At 37.9% G+C, this 18,700-nt stretch overlaps 1 protein-coding gene across 1 annotated transcript in view; it reads right to left on the bottom strand.

Annotated features, from left to right (window-relative positions):
• The window catches only part of SLC2A13 (solute carrier family 2 member 13), a 332,739-nt gene that overhangs the window by 230,196 nt on the left and 83,843 nt on the right, over window positions 1-18,700 (bottom strand). The gene's annotated exons all lie outside the window — the stretch shown is intronic.

Below are 18,700 nucleotides of genomic sequence, written 5' to 3' on the forward strand. Positions count from 1 at the left end.
TTATTTGGGTTATTTGCTTCATCTGTTCCAGGCTGGTTTCACTAAAAAAAATGCAACAATCAGATTAGGTCACCTCTTATGCTTAGTACCCACAGGTCTACCAAATCCAGAAGATGGAAATCATGACCTGAGAGGCGCAGACAAATGACTTGAAAGAAGTGGTCAACAAACTGACTTCAGATAGCGTTGGGAAAGATTTGGAAAAGGCTTGCCAATCTACCTATCCTCCCCAAAATGTTGTCTTTAGCAAAGCAAAAATGCTAAAAAAGCCCAGCTTGAACTGGGAAAAGTCATCGAGGTTTATGGTGAAGGTAACAATTCTGGAAAAGCTACTGGGGATGAGACAGGTGCTCAAGTTGAATGAGCCGAAGGATATGAGCCACCAGTCCAAGAATCTGCTTAAAATTCAGACTTTTAATAGTGACAAATACAAAGTCTTATTTGTGAAATAAAAATTTTTTACATGATGTGACCAAGTTTGCAGAGCAAGCTGAATAACTTCAAATGTTTAATGGGAACTCAATATTTAAAACAACCCTAATGTTGAACTGTCTATAAATTCAGTTTCTCATACATAAAACTTACTTAAAATGAGGTAAACCTGAACATTGAGTCAAATGTCTAATTTTTTGTTCAACGGGGCAGTAAATAAGTTGGAAGCACATATGCTGGCGAGACCTAAGTCTTTTCTAAACTTTGAAAAGTCTTAGAATCAATTCAGCTTCCTAGTATAGACATACCAGGCAAACGGTGAAAAATCCTGGACTCCTCAATGGCATTCAGCACCACAAATCAAGCTGGGAATTACATTTGGTAATTCTCTATTCTACCCCAATCACTGTGCTTGGTCTTTTACAAACTTCGTCTCATTCAATCTCAAAACAACTCAGCAAGATAGGTATTGCTTGGGGCCAGCCCCGTGGCCGAGTGGTTAAGTTCGCCACTCTGCTTCAGCGGCCCAGGGTTTCCGTGGTTCGGATCCTGGCCGTGGACACAGCACCGCTCATCAGGCCATGCTGGGGCGGCATCCCACATGCCACAGCTAAAAGGACCCACAACTAAAAATACACAACTATGTACTGGGGGACTTTGGGGAGAAAAAGGAAAAATAAAATCTTTAAAAGAAAAAGATAGGTATTGCTATTTCCATTTTTTTTTTAATCAAAACACTAAAATTCAGAGAGGTGAAGTAACTTGCCCAAGGTTACCGTTACCCAGGCAATAAGGGACAGAGCTCTTACTCTGACCTGGTCCATTTCCAGAGAGCATGACTAAGACATCTTATTCTCAATCATAAATACAAAAATGCAAAATACTTTAGCAGCCATCCTAAAAGGCCATGAGGTGGCAATATTATTCCATGAATTGATTAACCTCTTAATCTACCTCTCTGCCTACCTTTCTCCTTTTCCCTTCACGGCCTATTTGCCTCTCTCTGGATTTCAATATACAGTCCCATATAAGAAACAAAAGTTAAAAAAGAGTAAAAAATCCTCTCTGTAGTTTTATGATACACAAGCTTTAGAACCAATGCATCAAAAATATTGGCCTTCTTTCTTTAATTAAATTATGTATATTTTTAAAATCTTCATAAATGAATAAACTTTCAAAGTTGCTTTTTAGAAAAACAGAGAGAGACAAACAGAAACTAGGGTTAAATCCTTAAATCTAGTATTTTGTACTAATCATCCTCTCCTTCTCTTCTATCTTTCTCAGCTGTCCTGTCTCTTCTCCCCTCTGTCCTCACTGCATGCACATTATCATTACTGTTTAGAGATATCAGTATAAACTCCTGTTTGGCTTAATGTAGATACAGATGGTTACATCTAGAAATATTTAGAGATATGTGCATCTACATGGAATTGTATACACACATATATTTCCTTGCTCTCAGCTGAGAGGGCCTAGAAACAATGACACCCAAGTAGCAATGACTACATGGCACACCGATCTTGGTTTCTAATACTGTTCTCAAATAAGAGAAACTTGGAGAAAAGGCTCATTCTAGAACTGGGACATGAAATATAAAAGATAACTCTGGAGCATCTTACAGCGTCAGAAAGTACGGAAATGCTTTTAAAAAAAAACCCCACAATGATGGGAATATGTCAAAGGGACATAAAGGTCAGCTAAAAGAGCTTCCAGCACCCAAGCCTGAACAATTTACGCAAGAAAATAAAGTATATTGGATGATAACCCAAAGTATAAAGTAAATATCCATGAGTCCACACTGATGATAAACAAGTGATTGAATAAAGAAATAAATGGAGGAGAAGAGACAAATCACCCATGCAGAAGAATTTCAAATAATTTATGTAGATACTTGTCCTCAAAGAGGTGAAGCACAACTTCCACCCGTAAGTGAGGGCTGCCCTGTACTGATTTCTGAAGAGGACAGCACAGAAGAGGGTAGAACGGAAGAGGAACTTCCCCACAGAGAAACCTGACAGTGTGGGGATCACGTCAGCATCAGTAGTGATAATCATGTTGATAGTATGTATTCTTGATAGGATGATGTTATGAAAATGGCACTTTATCTTCACGGTCATCCTCCCAAAAACCCATAACCCCAGTCTAATCATGAGAAAACATCAGATAAATCCCAGCTGAGGGTCTCTCTACAAAATATCTGGTATTCCTCATTTCTATGAGGGTCTGAGAAACTGTCACAGTGCAGAGAAGCCCAGGTGACATGATGACTAAATGTAATGTGACACCTTGTATAGGATCCTGGAACAGAAAAATGGCCATCCGGTAAAACCAATGAAATTTGAATAAAACATGAGGTTTAGGCAAAAAAATAAGGTGTAAATATTGGTTTATTAATTTTAACAAAAGTGCCATACTAATGTAGGATAGGGGAAACTGTATGATTCCACTTACATGAGGTAACTAGAGTAGTCAAATTCATAGACAGAGCATGTAGAATGGTGGTTGCCAGGGGCAGCAAGGAGCTAACATTTAACTGGTACAGAGTTTCAGTCACGCAAGATGAAAAGAGTTGTGGAGATGGATGGTGCAATATTATAAATGTACTCAATACCGCTGAACTGTAACCTAAAAATGGTTAAGATAGTCAATTTTATGTTGGATTGTACAACAATCAAATCTTTTCTTTTTTAATTCCAATTTTCTAAGTTAAGTAGAGATCCTTTGGTAAATGTTGGCTAACCCTAATTTATCCGTAATTGCTTAACATTGTTGAGAAAGATACACGTTTGCTAGAAACAAATTAGAACAGAAAGATGTTCACCTTCTGAGACTTAAAAAAATCACTGAAGGTATAAAGAAAACAAAGAAAGGCCTGCAGCTATGGTATGAAGAGATCTCTAAATCCAAATGATCCTTGTCGTTCACAGAATAGATGAAGGAAAGAGTGAAATTCACTTGAGGTTGTTCCATGTAGGCAGCAACAAATCCCTCACCTGGAGGTACACTTGCACTTTAATGTTGGTAATGGCCATTCGGGGGCTGCTGCTAATCCTGAATGACAGCTTGCAAAGGCTGTGTGAACGGGGAGCTGGGAGGGTAGGTGGGTATGCTGATCACTTAAACTAAAAAGACAACTCAGAAAGTGAGACCCCAAGTTAGTGGTTCTCAAAGGCTGACACCTAGACCTGCAGTGGTTCTCAAAGGGCAGCGCAAAACACCAGCATCAGCATCACCTGAAAACTTGTTAGAAACGCAAATTCTCAGGCCGTGCCCCACACCTACTGACTCAGACTTCCGGGCTTGTGGCCCAGCAACCTGAGTTTTAACAAGCTCTCTCTCCAGGTGATTCTGATGCACACTAATTGAGAACCACTGCTCTCAACCATACTAAGCAGCATGTTACCGCCAAAGGCTATTTATTTTAAGTCAGTAGTTCTCTAAATGGGCTGCACATGAGTATCATCTGGAAGCTTCTCAGGTTGGACACCAGCTCAGAGAGTCTGACTTAGAGTTTTTGCTTATTTGTTAGCTTAGATTCCTAGCATCCCAATGTTCAGCCAGGGTTGGAAATCGTGTCTTTAAAGGATTTCATAACCTCACCAACAGGGTTAAAAATTTAAGGAAGGAAAATAGTGTATGCATGTTTTAAGTCTAAAAATACTCCTCTTCCTGTCAAATAAATATAAATTAATAAGAGCCATGTAGAGTCAGCTAATACTTAGGCAAAATATAAAGTTGAAAGTAATAACATAGGATTAAAGTAAAACTACACAAGTCCATTGGGAAAAACATAAGAATGCAAAATTAATTTTTTTCCAAAAACAAATTTTGAAATATATAAGCTATAACAGCGAGTGGTGAGAAAAACTGACTTTGCAACTCAGGCACACCTAGGCAAGAGTTTGTGGCTGTGTCATCTTTCAGCTGTAGTATTCTGGTTAACTTCATTTTTCTTTCCTAAGCCTCCACTTCTCATCTGTAAAACAGTCAGTATTATGAACTCATATCAAGGAGATGTTTTGAGGATTAAACAGAGAAAGCATGGAAAGCATTTGGCACAGTAATTGGTACACAGCTGATGCTCAATAAGTGTAGGCTTATTAGTCAGAAGAAAATTGTATGAAAGTGAAAATTAGTAACAAAACAATGCATAAGTTTTAAGAGTCTGGTAAAACGTCTTCCTGATAGTCTAAGCCAAGAAAAAAAGAATTAGAGGCCAGCCCGGTGGGGCAGCGGTTAAGTGCACACATTCTGCTTCGGTGGCCTGGGGTTCATCGGTTTAGATCCTGTGTGCAGACATGGCACCGCTTGGCACACCATGTGTGGTAGGCATCCCACATATAAAGTAGAGGAAGACGGGCACAGATGTTAGTCAGGACCAGTCTTCCTCAGCAAAAAGAGGAGGATTGGCAGCAGTTACCTCAGGGCTACTCTTCCTCCAAAAGAAAGAAAAAAGAATTAGGACAATAACAATACTAAAAATGTCTGGGAAGTTCTCCACATATTATGCGGAGAAAGCAAGGACAGTTAAGTGTGGACACTGTACTCACCTCCCATCCCCTCCTAGCAACAGAAGCAATCAGCTGTTCACTCAGCTCCCTCTTGGGATGAAGTTCTTCACACGAGTTATACAGATCATGCCTTTCGAGTCTGCTCGACAGCTTTCAAATATGGATAATAATTCTTATTCTCTTAGATGCCAAGATCATATTCTTAATTTCCTCATTAACTTAATCATTAATAATGAAAAGAAATTCCCGTTAGAGTATCTGTAATGCTAGTACACGTACATTTACTTCTGATTTTTTCAGTGTGCAGTAGTGAGCCATTAATTAGTTATTCATAAGGAAGATTAGTCAGATCTTCTAATTAGCAAGTGGACATGTGTGTCCAACTAGTCATTTACTTTCTTTCTTTTTCACTAAACGTGACCCAGCATAAGAATTTCTTGAAACTATTGAACCCCTCCCACCTTCGCTCTGTGGCTGAGGAAAGAAGTGGTCAGGCTGTAGGACACAAGCACATGCTGGAGGCAGGGAGCAGTCATTTGCTCACGTTGCTATTAGAAACAGAGCTGGTGGAATTACCAGTAATTTTCTTTTCTTTTCTTTTCTTTTTTTGAGGAAGATTAGCCCTGAGCTAACTATTACCAATCCTCCTCTTTTTTCTGAGGAAGACTGGCCCTGGGCTAACATTCATGCTCATCTTCCTCTACTTTATATGTGGGACGCCTATCACAGCATGGCATGCCAAGCGGCACCATGTCTGCACCTGGGATCCAAATCGGCGAACCCCAGGCCGCTGAAGAGGAACATGCGAACTTAAGCGCTGTGCCACCTGGCTGGCCACACCAGTAATTTTCATTTTTTCTTCCTAATTCAGGATATTTTTCAAATTTTCTATAAGAAACACGTATTACTTTCAAAATTTGAATTTTTAAGCAGGGCCCAATCTGTAGCAGAAAGCAATAAATAGTCCATGAATACATTAAAAGTATAAATGTCCTAAAGCTTGGTGAGTGGACTACTTGAAAAAAAAAAAGCAGACAGAATTAACTGATACTGTCCACCACAAAACTGTTTTATCTACAATTATGCCTGAAAGCAACTGAAAGGTTTTTTGAAACGGTCATTAGTATCTAAAATTAAGCATACCTCCAGAAACCAGACTCACATGATTTTTAAATGACAGCGAGAAAGGGTTGCCTTATATAGCACACTGAAGAGTGTGTACCGTTCTAATGAGAAAGGCTTTGTTTTGAATTCTTAGCTCCACTACTTCCTTACAGGGTGACCTTGGCAGAGTTAACATGTCTAGCAATTCTTACAACTACAAAATGAGAATAATATTATCGAGATCTTAGGCTGAGGATAAGAATTAAAGGAAAAAACAGGAGTACAACACGTCACACATAGAAGCCATCAAATATGAGCAGTGCTATAATTACTGAAGTGAAGAAACACTATCGAAATAAGGAGGATAAAAGGCCCTAAAGTGTTTATACATACAAGTGTGCCTTATTGTTGATACATTTATAACACACAGTGAGTTTTACAAGAAAAAGTAGATTTCAAATCTAAGTATTTTCCATTTCTGAGGTAATTAAACAATATCCAAAAATCCAGTGTTAAACCAACAGAGGGATAATTCTGAAAGAACTAGTCACTCAAAACATTTCAAGAAAGTATTTTAATAAAAAAATTTTAATTTTAGACTGTAAATAGTTAGCATACCTGCTAAAATGACTCCTTACAAGATAACACCTTTTGTTGTCTGAAACTTTGTTACTAAAAGTAGAAGCAACAGAGGAGCCCAAAAGATCTTATTAAGACATCAGAAGCAGGAGGAGGATGAACGAAGGTCCAGGGTTAAAAATACTGAATATTAAGAATATGGGGAAACACCTAACACATTCTATGAGGCCAACATCACGCTGATACCAAAACCTGACAAGGACACCACAAAAAAAGAGAACTACAGGCCAATATCACTGATGAACATAGATGCAAAAATTCTAAACAAAATTTTGGCAACCAGAATTCAGTAATTCATCAAAAGAATCATACATGATGATCAGGTGGGATTCATACCAGGGACACAGGGATGGTTCAACATCCGCAAATCAATCAACGTGATACACCACATCAACAAACTGAGGAATAAAAACCACATGATCACCTCAATAGATGCAGAGAAGGCATTTGACAAGATCCAACAGCCATTTATGATAAAAACTCTGAGCAAAATGGGCATAGAAGGAAACTACCTCAACATAATAAAGGCCATATACGACAAACCCATAGCCAACATCATACTCAATGGGCAAAAACTGAACCCCATCCCCCTGAAAACAGGAACGAGACAAGGATGCCCTCTATCACCAATCTTATTTAACATAGTACTGGAGGTCCTGGCCAGAGCAATCAGGCAAGAAAAAGGAATAAAAGGAATCCAAATAGGGAGGGAAGAAGTGAAACTCTCGCTGTTTGCAGACGACATGATCTTATATATAGAAAACCCCAAAGAATCCATTGGAAAACTCTTAGAAGTAATCAACAACTACAGCAAAGTTGCAGGGTATAAAATCAATTTGCATAAATCAGTAGCATTTCTATACTCCAGTAATGAACCAACAGAAAAAGAACTCAAGAACACAATACCATTCACAATCGCAACAAAAAGAATAAAATACCTCAGGGTAAATTTAACTAAGGAAGTGAAGGACCTATATAATGAAAATTACAAGGCCTTTCTGAGAGAATTGGATGACGACATAAGGAGATGGAAAGACATCCCATGTACATGGATTGGAAGAATGAACATAGTTAAAATGTCTGTTCTACCTAAAGCAATCTACAGATTCAACGCCATTCCAATCAGAATCCCAATGACATTCTTTACAGAATTAGAACAAAGAATCCTAAAATTCATATGGGGCAACAAAAGACCTCGAATTTCTAAAGCGATCCTGAGAAAAAAGAACAAAACGGGAGGCAGCACAATCCCTGACTTCAAAACATACTACAAAGCTACAGTAATCAAAACAGCATGGTACTGGTACAAAAACAGGTGCACAGATCAATGGAACAGAATTGAAAGCCCAGAAATAAAACCACACATCTATGGACAGCTCATCTTTGACAAAGGAGCTGAGGGCATACAATGGAGAAAAGAAAGTCTTTTCAACAAATGGTGCTGGGAAAACTGGAAAGCCACATGTAAAAGAATGAATATTGACCGTTCTTTTTCACCATTCACCAAACTAAACTCAAAATGGATTAAAGACCTAAAGGTGAGACCTGAAACCATAAGGCTTCTGGAAGAAAACGTAGGCAGTACACTCTTTGACATCAGTATTAAAAGGATCTTTTCGGACACCATGCCTTCTCAGAGAAGGGAAACAATAGAAAGAATAAACAAATGGGACTTCATCAGACTAAAGAGCTTCTTCAAGGCAAATGAAAACAGGATTGAAACAAAAAAACAACCCACTAACTGGGAAAAAATATTTGCAAGTCATATATCTGACAAAGGCTTAATATCCATAATATATAAAGAACTCTCGGAACTCAACCACAAAACATCAAACAACCCAATCAAAAAATGGGCTGGAGACATGAACAGACATTTCTCCAAAGAAGATATACTGATGGCCAATAGGCACATGAAAAGATCATCGCTCATCATCAGGGAAATGCAAATCAAAACTACACTAAGATATCACCTTACACCCGTTAGAATGACAAAAATATCTAAAACTAATAGCAACAAATGTTGGAGAGGTTGCGGAGAAAAAGGAACCCTCATACACTGCTGGTGGGAATGCAAACTGGTACAGCCACTATGGAAAACAGTATGGAGATTCCTCAAAAAATTAAAAATAGAACTACCATACGATCCAGCCATCCCACTACTGGGTATTTATCCAAAGAGCTTGAAGTCAGCAATCCCAAAAGTCCTATGCACCCCAATGTTTATTGCAGCATTATTTACAAAACCAAGACATGGAAGCAACCTAAGTGCCCAGCAACAGACGAATGGATAAAGAAGATGTGGTACATATATACAATGGAATACTACTCAGCTGTAAAACAGAACAAAATCATTCCATTTGCAATAACATGGATGGACCTTGAGGGAATTATGTTAAGCGAAATAAGCCAACGAGAGAAGGATAAACTGTGTATGACTCCACTCATATGAGGAATTTAAAATTATGGACTAAGAACAGTTTAGTGGATACCAGGGGAAAGGTGGGGTGGGGGGTGGGCACAAAGGGTGAAGTGGTGCACCTACAACATGAATGACAAACATTAATGTACAACTGAAATTTCACAAGATTGTAACCTATCATTAACTCAATAAAAAAAAAAGAATATGGAGAAACAAATTGACAAATACTTCATATTAGATGGTGATCCTAAGAGACCTTCGATTTCTAAAAGACTATGATTCTATGACTTTTGTCCTATATACTTCGTAGCGTAGAAAGAATCTACCACTGAAAGAAATGAACCAAGACAATGCTGTAATGCTCTAATAATAGACAGTCTACAGTTCTACTTCTGGGCATCTACCCTAGAGAAACACAGGTACATGTGCTCAAGAAAATATACACAAGGATGCTCATTACAGCACTGATACCAAAAAATTTAATGCCCATTAATAAAGGAACAGATAAATAAAATGGAGTATATTCATACCTGGAATATCATATAGCAGCTAAAAGAAATGCACTAGATTTATATAAGATCTGACTCAAATGGCCTCAACTTGACTAAAGAAAGCAAGCAAATAACTAAACAATATATGCAGTATGATACCACAACTTTAAAAAATCTATAGGTTTTTGTGTACGTGTGTGTGTGTGGCAGGAAACATACCAAGTCCATATGAGCTGGGCAAAGAGGAATTTAGCTTTATCTGTAATGTTCTAACCTTTTCAAAGGAGGCTGTACTTACAGATCACTTGTTAAACTAAACTACTTAAAAAAAAAAAAAAAACTGATGTCTTTGATCATAAATGTTAAATCTTTTCTTTTACCAGCCAAATAAGATGTTTATGCCTATAAATTGTTGGACAATATCTGCAAAATCGTGGCAACTAATGCAAAATATAACATTATAGAATACTTATAAATGTTAACAAAAAGCACCAAGAGTTGATTTATATTAAAGAGGTGTCTGCTTTTTTTTTTTTAACAAGCTCAGGAGTAAGAGGCCCAGAGCTCTGCTCTCAAGCCCCGTTCAGGGACTTGAGTCCTAACAAGACAACACTAAGTCAAAAGCCATCCTGGAAATCATGCAGACAAATGTCTCTGACCTCAACTCTAGCAGTGTTTTGAAACTATGATTTGACTACATTTCTGATCATATTATTTATTTACACTTGTTCAATTCTAAAAGAATGTGACACATTATTTCTAATCTAGAAAGGCACATGGAAAATTCAAGGAGGAAAATTTATGAACTAAAGAGAACCAAATAGCTCTTGAACACGTCAATACTGAATCTGGCAGGAGACAAACCTTATGTTGGTATTCATGGAACCAAAAACTAAAGGAACATCTTCTTGAGATATAACGTGGTATTAAGTAAGGAAAATTATTCACAGACTTCACTGAGCTGAGAGTTCTCTGGCTCTAGCAGTGACAAAGGTAGAATTATCTAATTATGCTCCTTTTTTTGTTTTTCACCAGAAAATACAGTAGAAGCCCTGCTGGCTGATGCACTGATTATTAGGAAAGTCATCTAAAGTTACATTCCTAAATCAAGCCATTTATATCATCCTAAAATTGTAAATGTCATTCATTCTGTAATCTTGAGATGCAGACAGGCCTCTTCTCTGAGCGTGGATCGGCCGGCTAAAGTACTGTCTTTCTTGCAAAAATCACAGATGTAATTGTCTATAATCTCCAAAAAGAAAGTGAAAACTTAAGACAGTTATGCAAATTCAACAGAGACTCTGTCTAATTTAATGATTCTCTCCTAAATCTTTTAGAGTCATCATGCCTATAGCTAACTCAAGAGCAATTTTCTTCAGTGACACCTTCATTGAATCTTTGCAAAGCATTCAACTTAGATTTTCACTGAAGTCTCTCTTCTTTTTAATATTTCTTTCCCTAAATTTCTTTAGTTGATTACATTGCATAATTACAGCAACCAGCACAATGGCATAAATGGATTTGGGAACAAACCTGAATGACTTGGTAAATTGACAGCCCAACAGGTGGCAGCAGAAGTACAAGGGCATCTTGGAGAGTCATCGATGACCTGTGCGTGTGGTGTTTTAGAGAAGGCTTTAAGAGGGTCAGCAGCTGAGAGTTAACTAGGTAAGTGTGAGAAGTGGAAGTGCCTTAGGAGAGCATCTCCTTTCTACACGTTGTACAAATGTTAGGTTACCTTTCGTAATCACCAGATGCGTTCTTCCGTCTGCATACGGTAAGGAAGGAACCACCTAAGAGCCAAGCTGCACCCACTGGCTCAACAAATACTGAGTAACTTCCCTAGGTCAGTTCCAAGTGTTGGAGACACAAATAACGAGTTACACGGGGTTTCTGAACCTCATCAGTGTTGAAATTTGGGGCCAAAAATTTCTTTGTTGTGGGGGCTGTCCTGTGCATCTGGAGGATTAAACATCCTACTACCCACTGATGCCAGTCAGCAGCTTCCCTGAGCTGGGACAACTGAAAATGTCTCCAGACATTGCTAAATGTCCACTAGGGGGCAAAACTGCTCCTGCTTGAGAAACACTGAATTAGGATGGACCAGGAGCTTCTAGTAAACTTTGCTGAGACTCACAGAATTCCATATTTTGGGATCTATCAAAGATCTTTGTTGCCTTGTTTGAAATTCAGAGAAGTAATCTGTTAACGGCCAAGACTGGCTACCTAATTCTCAGGGCCCAGAGCCAAAGGAAAATGTGGGCCCTTCATTCAAAACTCATTAAGGGGCTGGCCCCGTGGCGCAGGGGTTAAGTTCACACATTCTGCTTCAACGGCCCAGGGTTCACCAGTTCAGATCCCATGGGTGCGGACCTACACACCACTTGGCAAGCCATGCTGTGGCAGGCATCCCACATATAAAGTAGAGGAAGATGGGCATGGATGTTAGCTCAGGGCCAGTCTTCCTCAGCAAAAAGAGGAGAATTGGCAGCAGATGTTAGCTCAGGGCTAATCTTCCTCAAAAAAAAAAAAAAATGAGAATTTCAAGACAGTGACAGCAGAACATTAAACCAAGCACAGGGCCTTTCTGAGTGTAGGGCTCTCGGCAACTAGAGAAGGTACACATCCATGAAGCCAGCCCTGCCAATGGTACCTACTCAGGGCAGGAGTTATAACCCTGGGATTTCTGGGGCTCTTTCCACTAAACTTAGAGTCACATTAATATCTATTACATCTCAATGAGTCAAGAGGTTTTTAATATTTCAGGTCGATACGTTTTCTTTATCACATTTTTTCACTAATATTCCCTATACTTAGCAAAAAAAAAGTTGTGCATAATATTGAATTAATTCCTCACCTCAATTTTTTAAAAATCAGATTTTTCAACAAGAACTACTAAATCAGATTGACAGTTCAAATTATAGGACCCTGAAATCATTTGTGTTTTATTGGAAACAAAACCATGAGGAGTTTATTACATTTTATTAGTAGCATCTGTCTCCTGTCTTTGAATGCTAGAGAAGATATTAATGATGTTCTTTTGCCATTTGGGAACAGATATTCTTTCCTCAAAAATTATCTTTGGCAATGGATTAATTCTTTAAATTATCCTTGCCAGTTGGCAAGTGTTTTGACTCCAGGTGTGGAAATTAGCATTGTTTCCAGTATGATTAAGGGAGATACAACCATATACTATAAAATGTCAGAATATCTGTTGCTTAAAGACATGATGTTTATATTTTTCTATTGCATGTGTGTGACCACAGTGAACCGAAAATCAGGCTTTACTGTCATCAGTTTAGTCTTACCTGCCAAAGATCAGGAGGGCATACTTGACTCCACCTTTTATTTCTTTTCCTTTGTCTGTTTTAACAATTTTGCAAATGTAAACAAAGGAGGCAATGATATCCACACCACAGACAATGATGCCTCCAAAACACAGTTAATTAACTGGTTAGTACTTTGGCTCAGTAGCGTTCAAAACAGCAAATCACAAGCTCCCCAAGAAGTGTGTGGAATCCAGCTTTACTATGCCAGAATAGAAAGTGCCATAGGAATCACACCTCAGCAGGCAGAGACAGGGCACGTCTGAAACTGGGACTGAATGACAATGCTCTTAAGAAGCATTTGCTAGGGAACGTCTGACAGAAGATGTCACTTCTAATTCTGTTCTTTCCAGTTTCTAAGTTCAAAGGTATTGGTAAGAAAAATCCCCTGTAAGGATATTTCTATGATCCTTCCAACACAAGGAGATGCTAACAAAATATGCAGTGGCAGCTACAATAGAAAAAAAAAAAAAGCTTTTAAAATTTGTATAATCAAAAGATATATAGGTAAAGGATAGCTTCTAAGAAACTATTTGCAAAGAGGGTAGCCCAAATCAAGTGGTTTTACTAAGTGATGAAAAAACTGAGTAAAATGAACTGTTTTCTACAAAGGCCAAGTGAGATCTAAAATTTACGACAGAGAAGGGACGGATTAATGCTCTTCCAGAGCAGAGAATCTTGCTCACCACCCTCTTCCCCATGCCCAGAACGCTGTAGCAATCAAGAAATATTCACTGAGTGAATGAAATTCGTTGTCACTTCCAATAATGAGAGGGGAAAAAACAGGCGTTTTTCAAGAAATATAGCAGAATAAATTGGCACCTAGTGGATTAGAAGATGACTTCTCATTCTTTATATCAAACCTCCTTTTAAAAATGCAAAAGGTGTACAAATTAATTACTCTCGGTACACCCTTGGTTACTTTCTTGGTAAGCTAACCTCACTAATAATAATGAATACTTTTACAGGGCTTATAACGTGCCAGGCACTGTTCTCATAGCTTTACACATGAAATCATTCACTCTTCAAAATAATTCTTTCAGACAGATATTAGAACTATCGCCATGTTATAGGAGAGGAAACTGATGCACAAAGGTGCCTAATGTTGCACAGTGGTGACTAAAATCCAGGCAGTCTGTTTCAACAGTCCATGTTCTTAAGCTTTGTACTATGCCACAATTAAAAAGAAAACTACAGGATGAAAGACTTTTGCTTTCCTAGCCTTCCTCATAATAAGTATGTCATAATTTCACAAATCTAGGGAAAAATTAAACACTTCCTTATGTTGCCAATAAAATATAAGGTTAGCTTTTGCCAAATTTTATAGCAAAACACAAATTACTGGTTTGTTTTTAATATAGGGGAGGAGCTGAAGACCCCATTTTTGTTTGTTTTTTATTATGGTCTATGACTTCCTTTGCTTCTTTTAATGTATCTTTTAAACAGTCTTTCCCAAACTCTCCCAAAATGAATTATAGCAAGAATTTGCACATTTTATCCTCAGCTCTAATTCGCAGAGACCATTCTGTATTACGGCTTATTCTCTGAAAGGGACCACTGTAAACAAATACTGAGGCAACTCCAGAATCCTCTGGTATTTTCCAAGTACACCAGGAGCCAGCCCTGATGGTCTGGTGGTTAAGGTTCAGCACTCTCACCGCTTTGGCGGCCTCGTCTGTCAGTTGCCATGCTGTGGTGACAGCTCACAGAGAAGAACCAGAAGGACTTACTACTAGGATATACCACCATGCACTGGGGCTTTGGGGAGACAGGAAAAAAAAAAAAAAGGTGACGATTGGCAACAGATGTTAGCTCAGGGTGGATACTTGCTTAAAAACATGAGATCAGCAGGGGTTCCCAGTTGGTCTCTGCTCCCCCTCAGCCCATCTTGTCTTTGGGGTATTGCTTGGGATTATATGTTCAGGATGCACAACAAAAGAGAATATTAAATGGAAATATGATGTTTAAAGGACATATCTTCATTTTCTATGCTTAACCCTTAGAGAATTAGGAAAACCAGTCAGGTTCTTCCTGAAATAGCTAACATGTTAGCTGCATCTTCCAAAAATTTCTCTTTTAATAATGGCTACCTAAGTCCTTAGAGCCACCATCAAGTCCCACAGATATTAAAGCGATTAAAGCAAGCAGCTCTCTAGACATGAAACACTGAATTTTTAGCCAATACCTATGTCAGAAAACTTGTAGACTCATGAAACCACTGCAAAGTATGAGCCTCAAGAGATTGACCAGGAGGTTATAATGAAGTTGTTAATTCGACAATGAATAATTTCAAAAAGTTGCCATAGAACTTTATATCTTATTGCTTTCTGAGACAGTATTTACTATCTCCATGTTAGAGATAAGAAATTTGAGTTCAGAGATGTTAAGTAACTTACCCAACACAGCATCACAGCCAGGCCTTGAATCCACTCAAGTCTCTCTTTCTGCAAAGTCGATCCCACTATATTATATAAAAACTCATTATCCTAAACCTATAACAGTAAGCCACTCAGACATTTTACATATATATGTGGTAATATATAATGAAAAATAAGTTCATTATAATTTGACAGTGGGCATGTTCTTTTGAGGCCTACTTCACCAATGTACAAAACAAAGGATGAGGAACCCAGCTCTAATGAGCTCTTACTGTCTGTAGCCCCACAGCAGCAGGCACAGTCCACACTTGGTCCCATTCATGCCTCAGAACAATGGTGTGGAGCAGACTTCAGCACCTGATTCTACAGCCAAAGAGATTTAATACTTAGGAAGAAAATTAAGTAGCTTGTTCAAAGTTATACAGATAGTAACTGGTCAGGCTTGTGTTCAAACGAAACCACATAATTTCAAGAGAAATAAGAAGAAAATGCAGTCTACTGAGACATAAACATTCACCTACGTCTAGAACACATCTATACTCAAACATATAACACGAATTTCCTGCTTCCTTGTTGAGGTGTTTGATCTTATCTAGTAGATTATAAGAGCTCCTGAAGACAGGAAGCTTTGTTTTTAAAAACTTTGAATACCACATGCATTTCATACTACAACATGCAAGAAGTAAACTCCTGATAAAGAGGTGTCAAATAAAGATGAATGTGTACGTCTGGCCCAGAGGCAAGCGACATTCACCAAAGAACTAACGTGTGCGTGTCTGGTACGCCAGCTAAGGGCACAGCACAAAATGCTAACATCTGTGGAGCTCTCTTGCTCCCACGAATTTACCTAAGCAGGGAAACTGTTCATCCCTTTTGTAAAAGGGGACAACTTTACAACTCAGCAAACTAGTACACCAAAAACATCAAGTGGAGAGAAAATCCACCTAAGAATTCCATAAAAAGACTCCGTTTGAGTAATGTAAAATAAAGTGTTAGACCCACCCCAGTTTACAAAAGATATTCCTAGAATTATCACCTTCCTCTACAAAGTAAGATTACTATCATAAAGCTGTATTAGATTCAGCCAATTTTTATCTCAGAGATCATTATAATAAACAAAAATTTTCTGCAAATGACTATGTTTTGGGAAGAGTGATTTTCTAAGACAACTAAATTAGGTACTTGGTAAAAACTCCAAGACTCTAAATAAACATCCTGTTGGCAAATGTCTATGTTGCTGCTGGTATAAATTAACAAGCAATGAGGCATACGAGAAAAGCTTTAAAAGGGATATTTCTCACATTATATGTAAATCTACTAATACCTATAATTTACTCTTATCTGGGTACTTAAGAATGTTAGAATAACCTTACTTGGCCCATTCAAGAGAGGAAACCTTTTACAATACAACTCATAGATTAGGAGTCTTTTATAAAAATCATCCTTAATTCCAGCACGTAAGTGGTTAAACTCAACCTGTTAATTCACAACTTTGGCGTCTTATTTCTTTACTTCACCTTTGAGTAAATTGAGTAAAATAAAAATATCTCATAGGCATAGATAAAAAACAGAACGATGCTTAGAGTGCACGTAAAATCAAAGGTAAATCAACATGATTCTATTTTATAAATAGTGTACATGTTAATATTTCTGCCTCAGTAGTGACGTGTTAGCTCCCTCACTCCCAGGAACAACCTTTATCCTACTCAATACTTCTATACACCTGAGATCAGATACTAATTAATCTAGACGGTTTAAAACATTACACCTCTTTTCTCTCAGACCCTAATGTGCTATCACCTAAGTAGATGAGAACACTTTAAAATTACCAAGATCTAACTCACACACCACAAAATTCACCATTTAAAAGTATACAATTCACTAATTCCAGAACATTTTCATTATCCAAAAAAGAAATCCCACACCCATAAATTCTCTCTCTCCATTCAAGTCCTAGCCAACCACAAATCTACTGTCTGTCTCTACTGATTTGCCTATTCTGGACATTTAATCTAAATGGTATCATCAACATGTGGCCTTTTTGTGCCTGGTTTCTTTCTGTTCAGCGTGTTTTTATGGTTCATACATGTTGCACCATATATCAGGGTTTCACTCCTTTTTATTACTGAAAAATACTCCATTGTATCGATATGCCACATTTAATTTATCCACTCATTGGCTGATGGATATTTGGGTTATTTCCATTTTTTCCTACTATGAATAATGCTGCTCTGAACATTCGCACAAGTTTTTGTGAGAACACATTCTTAATTTTCTTGGGTATGTATCTGGAGTTTGGGGGGGGGGGGTCATATGGTAACTTGACTTTTCACTTTTTGAGGAACTGAACTGCCAAACTGTTTTCCATAACAACCGAACCACTTTACTTACATTCTTGCCAGTAGTGTATGAGGGTTCCAATTTCTCCACATCCTCACCAACACTTGCTATTTTTCATTTTTTAAATTATAGTCATCTTGGTGGTGTGAAGTGGTATATCTCACTGTGGTTTTGATTTGCATTTCCCTAATGACTAATGATGTTGAACAAGTTTTCATGTGTTTATTGGTTATTTGTATATCTTCTCTGGAAAAAATACCTTTTCAAATCTTTTGCTATTTTTAATTTTTTGGTCTTTTTACTGTTTAGCTGTAAGCATCCTTTATGTATTCTAGATACTAAACCCTTATGAGATATGTGATTTGCAAATATTTTCTCCCATTCTGTAGGTTGCTTTTCATTTTCTGGATAGTGTCCTTTGACATATAAAAGTTTTAAATTTTGATGAAGGCCAATTTATCTAGTTTTTCTTTTGCTGATTGTGTTTTTGGTATCATATCTAAGAAATCACTGCCAAATCCAATGTCTTGAAGATTTTCCCCTGTGTCTTCTTCTTAGAGTATTACAGTTTTAGCTCTTAAGTAAAGGTCTTTGATTGATCTTTAGGTATAAAGAAAGAGTCCACCTTCATTCTTTCGTATGTGGCTATCCAGTTGTCCCAGCATCATTTGTTGAAGAGATCATTCTTTCCTCCTTGTATGGTTTTGGCATTTTGTCGTAAAATACTCCCAATCCATCTATCTAATGGAGTAACCTATCAGAGCAACTCATTAACACCAAGATTTTCTCAATAATGAGGTTTCTGGCCAGTGTCCCTGGGCAGCTTACTATTTCACTTGGCAGGCAATGCAGCTCAGTAGCAATTTTGTCCTTAGAATAAAACTAATGGCCACCTTATTTCAGGGTTCCATATAATTCAGGATTCTATTTCTTATACTTCTACATGCACATACTTTTACCTGTCAATACCTGTTTGGAGAATCACCCCACCACAATTCTCAGTCCATGTTGTTTGGAATGGGTATGACCCATGAGCCACCATAAACCCTGCTCACAGTGA

This window comes from Equus caballus, chromosome 6 (genome assembly GCF_041296265.1).
Source record: "Equus caballus isolate H_3958 breed thoroughbred chromosome 6, TB-T2T, whole genome shotgun sequence".
Classification (NCBI taxonomy): Eukaryota; Metazoa; Chordata; class Mammalia; order Perissodactyla; family Equidae; genus Equus; species Equus caballus.